Source organism: Eumetopias jubatus, unplaced genomic scaffold, assembly GCF_037043125.1.
Source record: "Eumetopias jubatus isolate StellerSeaLion01/CBP00866 unplaced genomic scaffold, mEumJub1_p1.0 scaffold_7, whole genome shotgun sequence".
Classification (NCBI taxonomy): domain Eukaryota; kingdom Metazoa; phylum Chordata; class Mammalia; order Carnivora; family Otariidae; genus Eumetopias; species Eumetopias jubatus.
In genome coordinates this window covers 127,625,289-127,641,823 of record NW_028274813.1, presented here as the reverse complement: position 1 = coordinate 127,641,823, position 16,535 = coordinate 127,625,289, and the positions used below count along the sequence as shown (strand labels likewise).

The window sequence follows — 16,535 nt, the reverse complement described above, 5'->3', positions numbered from 1 at the left end:
TCCTCTCCTGCCATTAATTTGTTTATTTGTTTATTCATTTTTTGACAGAGAGAGATTGGAGGGAGGGGCAGAGGGAGAGGCAAGAGAAAACCTCCAGTAGATTCGCCACTGAGCGTGGAGCCTGACATGGGGCTCAATCTCACGACCCTAAGAACATGACCTGAGCCAAAAGAGCTCAAGAGTCGGGAGCTTAACCAACTGAGCCACCCAGGTGCTCCATTTGTTTGTTTGTTTGCCATTAATTTAGATTTGAACTTGAGTATTAACATATTCATTTCCTTGCCAAGGAATCACAAGGGTTTCAGGGATATATTAACACTATGTATTCTAGGAACTTTTTTTCTCAGAGTGGACAACCTTCAGCCCTACGACTTCCCATAGTACGATGTTCCAGGAAACATGCAACCTGACTCTTCTCCAATTCCATCACAGCTGTGACAAGGGCCAGTTGCCCTGTCTATGTCATTTATTGCCAGGTTGACATACAAAGGATGAACTCCAGGGCGTAGACCATACGGAGATAATACGACTGTCTGAGAGAAAAGGAAGTGAGGGATTAACCAAGGAGATCTATTAAATAAAGAATTAATTATTTTTTCTGACTTATTACACATGGTATCTTTCTCCCCGCTCCAAGCTTCTCCCCTAAGCTGCCCTCAATCAAGCCAGGAGCCTATGAAAGGGAGAAAAATGTCTCTTTTATTATCCCTAAAATTAACATTTTCTACCCAGAATTGTGAATGTTAGCTAATGACAGGCAAGGTGCTGGATTGTAGGGGCATTTGAAGCAGAGTGTGAAGGACAGGGAGACAGAATGGATTTGCCGGTTGCTTTGGTTATGCATCCAACAGAAATTCTAAACACAGTAATATCTATCTTTTTTTTTTTTTTTTTTTGCATTGCACCAAGTGATTAGCCCCTTACATAGTGTCCTATTTGGAATTTTTCTTTTTTTTTTTTAAGATTTTACTCACTTATTTGTGAGAGAGAGAGAGCATGCATACAAGCAGCGGGGAGTGGCAGGCGGAGGGAGCAGCAGACTCCCAGACTCCCCACTGAGCAAGGATCCCAATTCAGGACCAGGACCCTGAGATCATGACCTGAGCTGAAGGCAAATACTCAACCGACTGAGCCACCCAGGCATCCCTGGGATTTTTCTATGAACCGACCCTGAGTAAGGAAGCCAGAAGCCTGAATACACAAATGACGGAATGGAAAGAGGAAGGCAGGGAGGAGGGAAGGCCAGGAAAGGTGCATTTCCAAAGTCCCTGGGCAAGACAACAGGGTTGGGCTTGCAGGTAAACCTGGGGAGTGCACACAGCACCCTGCAACTGAGCACTGGGACACGTATCCCCTGCCTCCCATCCCATCTTGGATAGGGCCACAGTGAGAGGTATTGACTGCCTCCAACCCCACTCCCAGCTGCCTGGAAGAACACCTTCACTGCAGGTGGGATGCAGTGGCTGCCACTCAAGCAGATGCACGACTGTCTAACTCAGCCATAGCTACTACCAGAGATGGATCCACTGGCATGTGATGAGCAACAACAAAAGGGTCTGCCACACACAGACACATATCATATCCCCCATCTGCTCCTCTCACCTCATGACTTTTGGGCAATCTCCATGGAGAACAATTTAGCAGGTGTTTCCAAATGAAAAACGTGCATACCCCTTGATCAAGAAGTTCAGTGATTTGCCCTATGAATAGTCTTGCTCATGTGTGAAATGTCATACGTACAGTATTTACTGAAGCAACATTTGTAATGGCAAACACATTGGGAGGAAAATAATTCAGCATCAATCAATACGGAACCAATCAAATAAATAACGATATACCCATGGAACAGTGGAATTGTGATGATAGTTAACAATGCTTAACAAGCTGCCTGAAATGGTAACTGCCAAATTAGACTGGACATTCAGTTGATGAAAAGCCAGGTGGCACACCCGTAAGGATGCAGAGTAGCTGAATGTCAGTCACGAATGGCAAACCATGTGACCTCCCTCTAGTCACAGTTCTGCTCCTACTTTATTTGTTTTTTTTTAATTTTTTTATTATGTTAATCACCATACGTTACATCATTAGTTTTGGATGTAGTGTTCCATGATTCATTGTTTGTGCATAACACCCAGTGCTCCACGCAGAACGTGCCCTCTTTAATACCCATCACCAGACTAACCCATCCCCCCACACCCCTCCCCTCTAGAACCCTCAGTTTGTTTTTCAGAGTCCATCATCTCTCATGGTTGGTCTCCCCCTCCGATCTACCCCCCTTCATTCTTCCCCTCCTGCTATCTTCTTCTTTATTTTTTCTTAACATATATTGCATTATTTGTTTCAGAGGTACAGATCTGTGATTCAAGAGTCTTGCACAATTCACAGCACTCACCATTCTGCTCCTACTTTAAAGGTGATTTTAGATCATTGTTCAGGTAAGAAGCTCAGGCTGCAAGAGCAACCATCTTGCCCTCAATTCCCCTGGCTCAATTCTTCTGCCCTGAGTACAGCACAGCCTTCCTATGAGCACTGAATGTCTATGCTTCATTAAAGGGTGAATGGAAGAATCTACTCAGTACACTAGGCTTATGATGCATTTATTAGTAGAGTTGGTTTTTTTTTCCTGTTCTGCTCTCCATTTTATTTTAGATTTTTAAGCAGCTGATTGAATTATAAAGCCAAAGTCCTGCATGTGAAAGGTAAGAACTCACAGAGTTAAACTAATTCCCCAGCAGAACCACTTCATCAAGAAACTGATAAATCATGCTCAGCGGGGTTATTTCTTCTTCCTGATAGCTTTCCTCTCAGCTTTCATATGCAAACAAAATTGTATCAGCCTGAAGAAGAAGTGTCCAGAACCTAGAACACTATTCCGTCTCCCCAGTGGGAACTAAGAGCCTGGAGAGCTCTGTCCAGCCCATCTGAAACCAACCTCCCCATCTGGCTTCGTGCATTCTCTGCCTTTGAAGGCAAAGAAAATTCACCAAACTGCACCATGCCTTTTAAATCTCAATAGAGGCTCACCTAGAATCCTATGCCTAAAATCGTGCCTTATTATCAAGGTGAAAAATAAATTCTGGTCCTGAATTGGACCCTCCTGGGGAGTGACTTAACCCTGCAAGGTCCCTCCTGCACCCACATATGTGGTCATCCCACGTTCACCTTCAACATGTGTTCAGCTGTGGATAGGATAACAAGAGATTGGGAAACATCCAGAGCGATCAGTGTTATTTAGACTGTCAAGAAAGCAAAAAGCAGTACTTATCTCGTGTCCTGTCTGCCATTCTCCCTTTTTTTCCCAGTGGGAAGAAACCCCTGAAGAGAAGAGGAAAACTTCCCATATCAGGATTAATTCCAGGAGAGGTGCAGATTCTGCACAATGTAGGAGAAAGTCTCTGTCCATTAAAAACATCTTTCTTCAGCTGGATGTTTTATGAAGAACTGTGAACAATCCCATAAAGCAAATGCTTCCTCCCCCCGCCCCTTTTCCCAACCATGGAGACAAGAGTTGGGATTCACAGCAGCTTAAAACAAAGCACATGATGAGAAGGCTCATTCATCACACTGAAAAGGACTGAGGTAAAATTTTAAAGAATTGGGCGCCATTCAGCAATGTTCACGGGGGCTGAATATGTTGGAAAATCTTGTTGATTTGAAGGACATAGTTGAGAGACTATGGAGCCCAAAGAGCCATGGGGAGGTTGGGAGCTGCGGAGGGAGGCAAAGGGGAAATGAGTGTACAGAGTGGAGAGGAGAGGGGCGTGTGCCGACATCTGGTTGGAGCATCAGTTTCCAGACAGGCTCATCCTGTTTCCCTGTCTTGTCTCTGAATCTTGCCCCGGACTGAAACAGGGACAGAGATGCTGAGCTCATCTCATGAACTCAGAAAAGTCCAAAGTGTAGAAATACAGCTTAGGCATTTCCTGCCTAGATCTTATAGCTAATGGAAGGGAAACATGACCATTGTTTTTTAAATTTTAAAGTACTATTTAAATTAGTAGAGGCAATGTCCCCTCCATTAGGACCCTTATTTTCCATTAGTCATTTGGAATATTTCAGATTACATAAAACAGCCCTGTTCTCACCCATTAGATTCTCTTTCCTCCCCATATCCCCCATGACACTTACTCCCCATTTAGTGACTATTTTTTCCCAAATATGCAACCATACTTCAATTACATAGGTATGGACAGTTGACCCTCGAATAACATGGTTTTAAACTGCAGGGATCCCCTTATGGGTGGATTTTTTTTCTTTTTTGAGAAATGACAGCAAAAGCTACAAGGCATTTATTTATTCACAGCTGCCCACCCCAGTGTCCATGGAATCAAATGGAAGGCAACTGCCATGGAGGTTGTAGGTTATACCTGTTGCCCTCTGAGCACCTGGGGAGGCCCCTTAAGGCCATCAGCACCCCTGGGGCTGCCACCAGTCAGAGCTGCAGGATCCCCCTGTCCGTGCAAAAGGGGTGGTGGGGTCAAGCATGGGGGCTGGCGAGCAGGACCCTGGGCTGAAGCAGAGCAATGTGTCCAGAGGGCAGAGGTGGTACCGTGTGGAGACCCCAGCAGCCCTAGCTCCCCTGCCCTCTCTTCTCCCAGGGCTCAATGCTGGGCTGCACAAAAGTGGCCAGGGCCCCAGATCCCTCCTGGATTAGGCTTGTGCCCCTCCCTGCTCCTGCAGCCCACCCTCTCGGCCTCCTGGAGGAGAGCATGCTCACGAGTGGCCACAGCTGTCCACGGCCACAGGCAGGGGGTGCACCTCCAGGCAGAGGAGATAGCTATACTGTGCCTCCATGCCCTGCAGTCACCTGCGGGGCTGCCCCCCAGCTGCCCACTGAACCAAGACCTCCAGGCTTAGGAAAATCTCTATCCCAGGCCCCCTGCCACCCGCCACTGCCCCTGTCCAGCCCACCCAGTTTGCCCTGCCTACGGGCAGATTTTCTTTTCAAATAAATATGCACACATGTATTTTTCTCTTCCCTATGATTTTCTTAATATTTTCTTTTCTCTATCTTACATTATTGTAAGATACCAGTATAGAATACATGTAACATACAAAATATCTGTTAATGGAGTGTTCATGTTATCAGTAAGGCTTCTGGTCAACCGTGGGCTACTAGTTAAGATTTTTAGGGAGTCCTAAGTTAATCACAGATTTTTGACTGCAGGGGTGTCAGTGCCCCTAACCCATGCATTGTGCAAAGGCCAACCGTACTAACTAATACCTCGTATAATTTTGCATGCATTTAACTTTTAAAAGATACACATACTTCCTTCTGCATTTGATATTCACTCATATTGATACAACTCCTCTAGTTTGATTTAGCTACCATCACTTCCCCTGCTGGTGGGTATTTAACTTGTTTTCAACTTTTCACTATTGTGATAATAAACGCACTCAGCAGGGAGCCCTGCTTGGAGCTCCATCTCACCACCCTGAGATCATTACCTGAGCCAAAATCAAGAGTCGGCCGCTTAACAGACTGAGCCACCCAGGTGCCCCGTTGTGATACATTTTTAATGAAACAGTACATCTTGGAGATATTGCCGTGCCTGTCCATGTTAACTCATCATATAACATCTTCATAGCATTCTAGCTTAGGAAAGCACTATTTCTAATCCAGGTTTATTGCTGGACATTTATTTTATTTTTATCTAATTTTTTTTTTAAGTAGGCTCCATGCCTAGCACAGAGCCCAATGCAAGGCTTGAACTCATGACCCGAGATCAAGACCTGAGCTAAAATCAAGAGTTGGGTGCTTAACTGACTGAGCCACCCAGGCGCCCCCATTCCTGAACATTTAGATTGCCCCTCCCTTCATTTGTGTTGTTAGCAACCATGCTCACACATCTCTATGGACACATGTGACAGTGGCTCTGGAGGATGTACCTATAGCTGCAATCACTTGGTCACAGGGTGTGTGTACTTGCAACTTTGCTACATATTGCCTAATCACTCTCCAAAGTAGCTCTACTCAGTTGCACAAACACCAGCAGTACATAAGGATATCCACTGCTCTGCCACCTCACCGTGTCTTAGCATTGTCGGTCTCCTATGTTTTTGCTGATGGATGGATTTAAAAATCACACCCCATAATATGTATTTTCATTTATATGATTAAGACTGAGGATCTTCTCATGTGTTTATTGACCATTAGGTTTTCCTCTTCTATTAATTGCATGTCCATATTCTCGGTTCCTTTTCCTTTTGGATGACCCTTATAAAAGTCTATTCCAAATAATCCCTATATTCTATTTACTTTAGAAGAAGATAGTCCATGGAAAGCTTGATTGAGAAAAATCTAATAAATGAATGATAAATAAAATAAGTCTAATTAGGTAAATAATTGAAAAATCCAATAAATAAATACAGTTAATTCACATCTGCTTCTCATGGCTCTGGAAACTCAACAGTGATGACTGTACTGAATGTGAAAGATAACCCCCTGACGAATGTGGGTCTCTGGTTACAATGGGAACTTGACACTACTTCATGCCCCTTGGGCTAAGGAAATAGGGAAGGAACTAACATTGTTGAATATTGACTCTTTACTCAGTTTAACAAATAGCACCTCATTTAATCTTTGAAAAAAAAACTGTGAAAGAAGTATTATTTCTTTCCCTTGAGGATGAGGAAATGGAGTCTCAGAAAGAATAAATGTTTATCCTGAGGTCACAGACTTTGCATTCAGCAGAGCCAGAATTTGGACCCAGCTGTTTCTGCCTCTAAAGCACATGCACTTCCCACTGTACAAAAGAATCATAATCTTTATGGATATTGTAGTTTGAAGAGAAGGTTAGTATGTACAGTGGTAGTCATTCTTTCAAAAATAATTATTTGGGGGAGGGGCGGAGCTAAAGACTATGCCTAACCTTTTCTGAATCTAACCATTAGAGATTTTCAGAGTTGCATTCTCTCCCCACCACACCCCCAAGAGGAAACTGGCCATTGCGTTATTTTTCAAATATCGTACATGCTGTGGGGAACTGATATGCATTCCTTTCTTCTCCTTCCCTTAGAGTACTTGCTAAGAAAAGAGTGGTTAGTTTTTCAGGAAACAGCAACAGCTGCTTCCTCAGGGGGTTGATGATTTGACAAGGCATGCTAAGGGGGAGAGATGAATCAGGGTTTGAGAGAATATAAAACAAGTTTTAGTTCCAAAAAATGCTAGAATTTATTCTGAAAAAATTAAATCAAACCCAATGAATATATTACACATTCTTTAAAACCAGTGGTTTATTTCTCAACTACAATTGTTGGGTGGCTACTGAAGGAAGGCAGACTGAGCCCGACAGTATGCAACTGTGAGAAACTTCAGGAACTTCTGAAGTGGTTTTCATAGTTCTTAAGATGTTTTGAACCCTGGCAAACTCCCCATGAGGTTTAGGGCAAGGCATTCTTTTTCACCCCAATGGGTAGATGGCCAAGGCTCTCTGCATTGTACACAGTTACCTTCGATGTGTTTTCAGCTGAAGCTCTGCTGGACAGTTCCCACTGTTCCATCCCACCTCCCACAAACCTTTCTCCACTTTCTGCCTTAAAATTCTTTCTGAAGTCAGGGGCACCTGGGCGGCTCAGTTGTTAAGCATCAGCCTTCGGCTCAGGTCATGATCCCAGGGTCCTGGGATGGAGCCCCGCATCGAGCCCTGCATCGAGCCCGGCATCGAGCCCTGCATCAAGCCCCGTATCGGGCTCCCTGTCCAGTGGGAAGCTTGTTTCTCCCTCTCCCACTCCCTCTGCTTGTGTTCCCTCTCTCACTGTGTCTCTCTCTGTCAAATAAATAAATAAAATCTTTTAAAAAAAGAGTAAAAAAAAGATTCTGAAGTCAAAGAAGCTGGCTCAGCCTTTGTACAGAACAAGAAATTCGAGAGAGTTCATTTCTCTGGAGGTAACCCTCATCCAATAGAAGACTGGGCTGATAAATAAATGCCCCACCTCTGGCCCTTCAAAGGGAATTTGTATAGTGTATTCTACATCCCATTCACCAGAGCAGTACTCAGCTCAATCTTGCACCTTTTTTGGCTTTTCTTCCTTCCTTCTCTCATTCTCCCTCCTCTCTCAGTCCTGGGATCAACTCCCAAATAAACTAGTTCTTTTCTCGGGTTCTGCTTTTGGAGAAATCTAAAGCAAGATCCTCAAATTCTCATATGTACCCATGATCACTTTATGTATAACTTCCACCTCTAGGAAGCTTTCTCTGACCTCTTCTAAGTATAAAAAGTGTAGCTGAACTTCCCTTTTTACCAAAATACACATTAATTTACTTTTTTAGGATTTTTATTTATTTATTTGAGAGAGAGTGAGTGAGAGAGAGAGAGAGAGCACAAGCGAGGTGGAGGGCCAGGGAGAGAGAAACAGACCCCCTGCTGATCAGAGAGACTGACCCAGGGCTTGATCCCAAGCCTCAGCCAAAGGCAGATGTTTAACTGACTGAGCCACCCAGGTGCCCCTGTGTTGATTTACACTTCACCCATATTCTTCACTAGCCTGTGAGCTTCCTGAAGATAGGGACTGCATACCATTGCATGCCTAGCTCCCCGCATGATATCTGGCACATAGCAGGCACTCAGTAAATATCTGATGAATAAACAGAGACAGTAATGTATAGGTACTGGGCTAGGTACTGGTTAGTCATATACCAAGATGAGCAATATTCACAGCATTCCCTTTAGTCAAGAGGATTCAGTGTACTTTGGAAGTGACAGATTAAAAAAAAAAACAGATAAATTACAAAGCAACATGTTTTTTGTTTGTTTGTTTTTTAAGATTTTACCTATTTATTTGACAGAGAGAGAAAGACCGTGAGAGAGGGAACACAAGAAGGGGGAGTGGAAGAGGAAGAAGCAGGCTCCCCACTGAGCAGGGAGCCCAATGCGGGGTTTGATCCCAGGACCCTGGGATCATGACCTGAGCTGAAGGCAGACGCTTAATGACTGAGCCACCCAGGCACCCCACAAAGCAACATGTTTTGAGCCTCAACAGAGACATGAAACATTGCCTAAACTGTACCTTGAAAGGCCAGGAAAAAGGTCTCAGAAAAGATGTTTGAACAAAGACTTAAAGAAATCTGATGTATCTTAATGAAATGAATAAATAAAAACGATTAAAATAACTCACATTTGTTGAGCCCTTATTCTGTGCCTGCAACTTGTACAAAGGGCTCTCTAGGCATTATCTTATTTAACCTCCATAGGTAGATACTGAGCAATTTTATTTTCCAATTGAAGGCTGAGGCTCATGAAGTTAAGAATTTGTCTGGATTTGCACAGCCAATAAAGATAAAACCAGCATTCCAGATTATTTAATGCCCAGACTCTTAACCCAGCATTTATTATAATAAAACTTGTTAATGGAAAAAAAGAGTCAAATCACGGGCTATTCCTCATATGCCATGAATTCTCATGTGAAACAGCCTATAGCAAAGATAAAGAAAGCCTCAGGCAAAGAAGTATGGTGTTGTCTTTGCGGAATGACAAACACTCCCACACATTCCCACATACCCCCAGCCACATGCTCACCCCACACCAAAGCTCACATTTATCCTTCTGTAGTTGGAGAGTTTCAGGGTCCGCTTCCCTCTCTGATTAGAATGGGGTGTACCAATCTCTTTCCAAAATCTCCCTAAAATGTGGTTCTACTTGGAATCAGCTTGTAGTTCTTCAAGCCCTTCTCGATCCTTTGAAATCAGTCCTCCGAACCTCCCCACAGGTGCATCTGTGCACACTACACACATACACACACAAGTGCACACACACACATACACATACACAGAAAGTTGCACCCCAAAAAATCTCCAATAACCACCTGAGTTATAAGGTGTGATTTAGGAATACTAGTCACTAATGAGGAGCTAATGAAATATTTGAAGGTGAAACTCTTAAATCAAGACTTCGAATTTCCTCTCAAAATCTGATCAACTCTGCTATAAAAACAGATTGTTTTGTGTGTTTCATTCTCTGTAGATTCAGAGTACTATTTTGGCAACTCCTCAGAGGTGAAATTATGCTTAACATGATCTACGGAGAAGTCACTGTATAAAAGTGAGAGAAAGAAAAAGAGAGAGAGAAGGCAGGAGGAAGGGAAGGAGCGAGGAAGGGAGAGGAGAGGAGAGGAAGCGGTTTGTTCTCTAAGGCGATTAAGTGTAGCTACTGAATAAAAAAATAAATAGTAGGAAAACAAAATCCATTTTCGAGGTTTCTTTTCCATGAAAACAAAGGAGGAAGCTTCTCACATTGCCTCTGTTCTGCAGGACACCAGACCAGAGGGAAAATTCTAGAGGAGAAAAAATATCTTTGCCCTGATTTGAAATGTAGTGTGAATAGATGAAGAAATTGAGATCTTCTAATGGCCCAGAGACGGCAGAATTGATTAATCGAGGAGACCAGGATGAAATGAGTGACTTCACTTTATATTCTTTAAAGGAACTGACCCAGACTCACCAGACAGTGGGGAGACCCGTCAGGGAATGGCAGGCTGTTATCATTACCATTGTATCAAAGGTTTGTGAATTGGATCGTGGAATGAGAATGGGACTTCACGCTGGTTTAGCTAAGGACGGTAAGAAGCTCTTCCAGTAAGACTCTAATCCCCACAGGATTGAAGAAAGCGATGGCACTGTGTAAAACATGGCCACAATTTATGGCACACTTTCTGGCGAAGATCTCAGGCAGCCCCTGAGGGACCTACAAAGCTGTGATTCCATGTTAATTGATACAAAGGGTGCTGCTTTCCAGATGACCTCACGCTTAATTTAATGAGGCAGACACACTTACCACATGTGATCATGTTTATTGCATGCATTATCATCACGTAGCATTTACCACCCTTTACAGTAGCATGGAACAGTTAAGAGGAGTGGCTTTGAAACCCAACAGACCCAACACCCTATCAAAAAAAAAATAGCTCTGTGAATTTAATCATTTTTAAAATGATGGCAAAGCACAGCATCCACCACAACAGGTTGTTGTAAGTGAAGGAGACTAATGCGTGAAAAATATAAAATCAAGCATACACTAAACATTTGTAAGTGGGACTATCATTTGCATTTTCTGAAAGCATTATGGATGGGTGTATTAGCTAGACTTTGCTCCTTGGGCATATTCAACCGATATTTTTCAGGCACCTATGTTGTACACAATGCTAAATTCTTTCACACATGTGTTTTAGTCCTCACAGCATTTTGGTGAGGTAGGTTTTATTATTCCAACTTAAAAGCTAGGAAAATCAAAGCTCAGGTAGGACAAAATAATTTTCCCTTCATCACTGGGCTATAAAGTTGTAAAGCCATTTGATGTGTGCTCACGTCTCTGACACACGGATACTTGCACTCCATCATACCATGTTCAGACCTTTGACATACATGAATTCTTATAGCTCCTGAAAATTCTATCCACCAGTGTTCTGATAAACCAACTCTCCAAAGAACAAGTCCTGATTTGTCCCATTTGCCAATTTTGGTGGGATAAATACTCTCCCCATGGCTAATTTCAAGCTACCACCAGCCAACTTGGAAAAGTCTTCAGGGCTTAACAATCTGCTCTCACTAGCCGTTATAAGGGGATGGACAGGGGGTGGGTAGGGAGAGGTTGGTAAAAGGGTACAAACTTTCAGTCATAAGATGAATAAGGCCTGAGGATCTAATGAAGAACATGGTGACTATAGTTGATAAAACCATATTGTATCATTGAAATGTAAGGAAATTTCAATGTTCTTACCAAAAAAGGGGGGGAAGGGGTAAATATGTGAGGTAATGGATGTGTTAATTAACTCAGTGGAAGGAATCTTTTGACAATGTATACATATATCAAATCATCACATTGTACAGTTTAAATATCTTAGAGTTTTGTCAATTATAACTCAATAAAGCTAAAAAAATAAAATGGGATAATAATAAAAATAAAAAATTAATTATTATCCATTAAAAATAATAAAAACAGGGACATCTGGGTGGCTCAGTCGGTTAAGTGTCCAACTCTTGATATCGGGTCAGGTCATGATTTCGGGGTTGTGAGTTCAAGCCCGGCGTTGGGCTCCATGCCCAACTATCGTGGAGTTTGCTTGAGATTTTCTCTCTCTCTCTCCCTCTTCCCCCACCTCTGTCAAATAAATAAATAAATCATAAAATAATAATAATAATAATAACATATCCACTTAGCACTAAAATTTGAACTTCCAACCAGTAGTTCTCAACCTCAACTATACAGTATAGTCACTAGTCACCTGACAAGCTTTCTAAAAATGTTTGTTGCCAATGCTACACCCCAGACTAGTTATATCAGAATCTCTGAAGAGGGGATCTGGTCATCCATATTTCAAAGTGCCCACAACCACAACCGCGGGAGTTAAAGCCTGACCCGATTGATGCCTCTTTCTGGCTATTGCTGGCTGTGTTCTTTCTTGCTCCAGCCCCCCAACCTTGGGAATGCAATGCTGGATTCACCTTGGTGAGGCAGAAGTGTGTGGGGGGCCAGGCCAGCACCAGGGCAGAGCCACCTCATAAATCGGGCCCAACTGACAGCAGAGAGGAACAAGGCAGGTGACATGAGGAGACCAGTGACTCAGAAACAAGACAAGCACCCAAAAGCAAGGGAGGAGTCCAACTCTAGACACAGGGAAAGGGCCCAAGTTGCTGAAGAGGCACAGATGCTAAGTGATGGGTGATCAGATGGGGGCTGCCAAGACTCAGGATGGGAATCACACAGACTGGAGTTCAACCCCCTGCCCACCACTCCTCACGGTGCACCTGTGGGCAGCTTGTTTAAGTTCTCTTTGCCTCAGTTTCCTCTCCTCTAAATAAAAGCAATGTTATCTCATGTAAAAGATCCAACGACGTAAGACAATCCCTCATGTAGTTGAATTCAGTAAGATTAGGCCTTAAAAAATGGTCTTATCACTGCTACGAAGGCCAATTCTGCCTCAAGCAGGAGAGACTGTGTTTATTTTACTTGATCCCATTTTTCACACTCAGGTACAGATCACTGAATTGATCAGCTTCTTAAATACGTGCCATACTGTTATTATCTGTCCTGCATGGCACTCTTGTCAGATTGTTTTCCACCTTCTTTCTTGCCCCAATGCCATTCTCTTTCCCATGTAGACACCTCCACTCTGGTAATCTAATGTTTATTCAACTGCCTTCATATCTATGGACAATGCAAATATGGCTTTACAGTTACGTGAATGCCATCATCTTACTTAGCTCGGGCTGCTGTAACAAAATACCACAGACAGGGTGGCTTCAATGACAGATGTTTCTCACAGTTCTAGAGGCTCGAGTCCAAGATCAAGGTCTTGGCAGGGTTAACTTCTTCTCAGGCCTCAGATTTTGGTTTACAGGTGATGGCCTTTCACTGTGTCCTCACATGGTCTTTCCTCTGCATGCACACATACTTGGTTTCTAAATTGCTTCTTCTCGTAAGGACCTCAGTCAGATTGTATCAGGGCCCGGCCTAAAAAACCTCGTTTTAACTTAGTTACCTTTTTTAAGTCTGTGGCACTAAATATGGTTACATACCGCAGTCCTGGCAGTAAGTCTTCAACATAGGAATGTGGGGGCAGCACAGTTCAGCCTATAGGAATTATTGTTCTATTGTGGAGGATTGTTGCAGTCCTGGCAGCCAGGGAACCACACACACCTCCTTGGGTCCATGCTCTCATGTGAGTCCAGGGGTGGCACATCACTTGCTCTGGGTAATGGAACGTTAGCAAACATGATCAAGCAAAGGCTTAATAACACCTTGTGCTTTGGGGCTTGACCTCTCTTGCTGCTGGCAAGTCTCCTGCTATTATGTGAGAAAGTCTAAGCTAGCCTACAAGCTGTAGCAGACATGAATGAGGCCCTCCCAGACAGAAGGAGCCAACATCAATGCCCAGATGGGCAGGTGAAGCCATCCTAGACAACCTTGTAACAATTGTTCCAATTGCCAGCCAACTGCAGAGGAATGAGCGAGCCCAGGAGAGAGAAGCAGAAACGCCCTGCACATCCCCACCCAAAATGTGGACTCCCAGCCTCGCGAGCTAATGCACAGTTGTTATAAGCCAGTGAGTTTGAGTTGGCTTGTTAGCAGCAACAGATTTCATTCTATGATCTCATTCAATTTCCTACTATTTTTCATTTAACATTATGTATTTGAGATGTTGTTTTTGTAGATCTGCTTCACTCCTTCTGGCTGCTACATGGCATTTTGTCATATACACATGTTATATTTTACATATTCATTCTTCTAAGGATGAACAGTGGGGCTGCCTTCAGCTTTTCATGCTACACTTCTCATCATCTACTTGTGCGAGAGGTTCTCTGGATACACTACTCAGAAATGAAGTCGTTGAGTTGCAGGGAAAATGATTACTTAATCATTTAAGTAAATATTGTTGGATTGGTCTTCAGAATAGCTATAGCAATTTACACTCCTTCCAGAAGTGAAGGAGGGTCAGCCAGGGACTTTTATGTTTCTTTTTAGAGCAGGAATCATTCCCTGATGATGGCTAGCTTTCAGCATGCTAGAGAAAGTAAGTATAAGTCCCTAGCTGGAATAGCAAAAAGTGGTCCAGAAATCAAAGCCCAGCCATGGCCACAAGCAGATCTTAATACTCTTTCCCTCTACTTCTCTTCTTCACTAGCTTTCCTTGGAATGGACATACTGTTGAGTTTTGTTGTTGCTGTTGTTGTTGTTATTCACCTGATATATTATCAAAATCAGTTTCTGTTCTCTAGGGTTAGATTATAATTTTGTGATTTTTAATATTTTTATTTCTCCATTATAAAAGATCTAAAAGGTAACCAGAACTTACTGGTAATAGACAATTCTGCTAAAACAATTTGTTCAAGTGCTTGATATGGCTGAAATCATGTGATTTTTTTAAAAAAATTCAGTTTTTAATAACATTTTAAAAATTACATAATATTGTTAAAAGATAAATATCAGGATATAGAGTATATGGAAAACAGTTATATTATAATGTTAAGAGAAAAAAATCAGGATACAAAATATGCAATGAATAATCACAAGTATAATGACTGGAGCATTTGCTTTGAGGTTATTTGTCAAACTGCTTAGACTCTGGTCCTAAGGCTTTGCTAAGCAAGAGGGCAGAAGCTCAAGCCCAAAGCCTGCCTGAGGTTGGGATTATTATAGGGGGTTATTATATTATTATTATATTATTATTCTTTCCCTCAATAAGCATGACCCTAAAGGATAGGGGCAAACCAGATCAAAACTACCTACAATCCTCTCAGACCATAGATATGCATAGCCTAGCATAAGCCAGGAAGCCTCAAGCTTCTAAGGCACTCTGGAGGAAGACATATTTACCTTTGACCTCAGGGAATCCAAACAAATATTTTTCAAGTGCAATGACCAGGAAGTTGGCAAAGGTAACCAGCTGTACAAGGAAGAAAGGCAACATGAAAGAAAACCAACAAAAGGAATAGACAGCAGTATGGCATGCTGATTATAAAGTAACCATGACCATTACACCTACAGAAATAAAAAGCAAGCTTGAAAACATTCAGTGGCAACAGAAAACTGTAAGAAGTGATGTAGTAGATCTGAAAAAAAAAAGACCAAACAGAACTTCTGAATATAAAATACACAGTAAAAGGAATTAAGGGCTCAGGAGTTGTATTGGACAGTGGATTGGACATATCTGAAGGGAGACTAGGAAAGAAGATGATATTTTCCAGTGTCTAAGTCACTGGGGCTATTGTAACAGAATACCACAGACTGGGCAGCTCATAAGCAACTGAAATTTATTTCTCACAGTTGTGGAAGCTGGGAGTCCAAGGTCATGGTACCAGCGGATCCAGTATCTGCTGAGGGCCTACTTCCTGGTCCATAGATGGCATCTTTTTGCTGTGTCTTCACATGCAGAAAGGGTTAGCTAACGCTCTAGAGTCTCTTTTATAAGGGCAGTGTTACCAATCATGAGGGTTTGCCCTTATGACCTAATCACCTCCCAAAGGCCCCACCTCTTAATACCACAACCTTGGGGTTAAGATTTCAACATATGAATCTGGGGGGAATGCAAGCATTCAGATGATAGCATACACATCCAACACAGAGACAGAAGGAAAGACAGAAAGACTGGTGATTATAGTCTCAGAAAGGGAGGAAAGAAAATGGAACAGAGGCAATATTTGAAGAGGTAATATCTGAGAATTTTTCAGAATTGATGAATGGAACTAACCCACAGATTCAGGCTCAGAAAACCCAAGCAGGATAAATAAGAAGAAATTACTATCTATATGCAACATAGCCAAACTGTAACAAAAGACAAAGTGACAAAAATGAAGAAAAAGAAAGGAAGGAAGGAAGGAAGGAAGGAAGGAAGGAAGGAAGGAAGGAAGGAAGGAAGGAAGGAGTTGGAGTTGATAAAAGATGAGTAAAGATAGATTAGTCTCAAAGTTTAGCAATGGCTAAAAAACTGACTTCAACAGCAAGAATGAAATCCCCATGTACTGAAAGAAAATTAACACAAGCCTAAAATTCTACCCTCAGCAAAATTATCTTTGGAGAATGAGGGTGAAGTAAACACTT

General features: G+C 42.4%; 1 long non-coding RNA gene across 1 annotated transcript in view; it reads right to left on the bottom strand.

Annotated features, from left to right (window-relative positions):
• The window catches only part of LOC114223246 (uncharacterized), a 64,118-nt gene extending 48,262 nt beyond the window's left edge, over window positions 1-15,856 (bottom strand). Inside the window, exon 1 of the long non-coding RNA XR_003612108.2 lies at window positions 15,760-15,856. This is a non-coding gene — a long non-coding RNA (uncharacterized LOC114223246). The remainder of the gene's footprint in view (window positions 1-15,759) is intronic.
• Between the last annotated feature and the right edge of the window lie 679 nt (window positions 15,857-16,535).